The sequence below is a fragment of the Sinocyclocheilus anshuiensis genome, unplaced genomic scaffold (assembly GCF_001515605.1).
Source record: "Sinocyclocheilus anshuiensis isolate Anshui unplaced genomic scaffold, SAMN03320099.WGS_v1.1 scaffold3423, whole genome shotgun sequence".
Lineage (NCBI taxonomy): Eukaryota > Metazoa > Chordata > Actinopteri > Cypriniformes > Cyprinidae > Sinocyclocheilus > Sinocyclocheilus anshuiensis.
Window position 1 is genome coordinate 100,378 of NW_015548183.1, and position 2,366 is coordinate 102,743.

Here is a 2,366-nt window from a genome sequence, read left to right on the forward strand (position 1 = left end):
GCTCAAATATATTTAGACTTTTTCTAAGTATAAGTCAAGTATACTTAAATGTCATTTTAAGTATATTTCTGAGAAGTACATAAAGCCCATTTCTGAAAAGTACATAAAAAGTAGACTAAAAGCATACTTTCCTATTTTTAGTTTAAAAGAAGTATACTAATAGCACACTTGAATAAACTTCTTTTTCGTAAGGGTATATACAAAGCAATGGCTTTCTTACAATGAACACAGAGATAATGCAGTATAACAGAGGAAAAAATCATCAAATACATATTCATCTAAAGAAATCACACTCTTATATGTTTTGTCATCACCATTTTCTTGCATTGCCCATGCTGTCTTGTATAACACCGTATTACTATCTTAAGTAGTACTTGCCTTATAGTTACACTCAGGCACGTGCACAGGTAGGGTTCAACCTGTGCAGAGCACATGCCCTTTTTGCCCTTACACTCCGAAGTGCCCTTTTTTTGGTGATGGTGTTTTTTTTTCCTTCAATAAATCAGTGATATTGGTCACCCTTTACATCTGTCTGCTTTACAGTCTATTAGTCCTGACTTCCACCTATTGAGATTTAGAAATTAAGTAGTCTTTAAAAGCCATACCATATGTCATTATAATAGTGTATAACATATAGACCTATAGACCTAAGAAACCCTATTTATATATACATATATATATATATATATATATATATGCCCTTTTGCAGTTTCAGCACATGCCCCTCAAACGGTCTGTGCACGGCCCTGGTTACACTACCATTCAATAGTTCTTTTTTGAAAGAAGTCTTTTATGCTCACCAGGTCTGCATTTATTTGATCCAAAATACAGTAAAAACAGTAATGTTGTGAAATACAATTACAATTTAAAATAAGTTATTTTTATTTTTATTTTTTTAACACTATTTTCACAAAAATTGGCAACACTTCAATAAAGTTTAATTAGTGTGTTGGATATTATTAACTAGCAATGTGCAATATTTTACAGCATATCTTATTTTAGGTTAATGATGATTTATAAACCACCAACACATTTATTAGATTAAAAATACAGTAAAAATGTAAAATAACTGTTTTCTATTTTAATATATTTTAAAATGTAATTTATTACTGTGATGGCAAAGCTGAATCTTCAGCATTACTCCAATCTTTAGTGTCACACGATCTGCTCATTTTTTTGCTCAAGAAACGTTCCTTTTCACAAACAATGTCAAAACTATGGAAGCCCGTTTCCGCCACTGAATAAAAAATAAAAGAGGTAATTCTGAGAAATAAAGTCAGAACTGCGAGATATAAACTCACAATTCTGACTTTTTTTCTCAATTCTGAAAACATATCAGTCTTTTTCCCCCCTCAAAATTGGATTTTAACTCGCAATTTCGAGTTTATATCACACAATTCTGACTTTATAACTTTATAAAAAAAAGTCAGAATTGCGAGATATAAAATTGCAATTGAGAGAAAGTCTCGCAATTGTGAGTTTATATCACGCAATTCTGAGAAAAAAAGTCAGAATTCTGTCTTTATATCTCGCAATTCTGACTTTATAACTCGCAATTGCGAGTTTATATCTCACAATTCTGTGAAAAAAAGTCTGAATTGTGAGATAAAAAATCGCAATTACCTTTTTTTATTTTTTATTCAGTGGCGGAAACGGGCTTCCATACAAAACCACTTGTGCTCATTAATATTTTTGTAAAAACCATGATACGTTTCTTTTCAAGGTTCTTTAATGAACAGAAAGTTCAAAAGAACATTTATTTGAAATAGAAATAGAAATAGAACAAAGATATGAAGGCAATATACAGAACATACATTTTATCATTTATTGATCACTTTATTATTTATTGAAAAAAATAAATGAGGATTTGCAATGAGAAATAAAGCTTTCATTTTGATTGTACACTCTTAAGAAAAATGGTTCGAAACAGTACCAAAAAAGAGTTCTTCAGCTTGTAACTATAGCAAAACCCTTCTTGGTGCTAAATAAACCCCCTTTTATAGTGTTCCATAAAGAACCATGCTCTGCAAATGTTAGATAAGACCTTAATGGTGTTATAAATAACCTTTTTAATGATAGTTTATTTTCATTAATATTAGTATATTAATATATTTATATCATGAATGTTAGTATTATTCATATTATTTGTAAATAACATTTATTAATATTGTTTGTTATCCCCTCTGCCTGGTCATAAAATATATTGTAGCCTCTATTAGGGTTTTACATAGAAGCAACAACAACAGCATTGTGTGTGAATTACACACTTTTTTTTTACTTTTTTTTTAATCACATGTTAAATTGTTGCAAAAATGACAGTGCTCTACCAACAGTTATTAACAAAATACATTAATAAATGACAATTG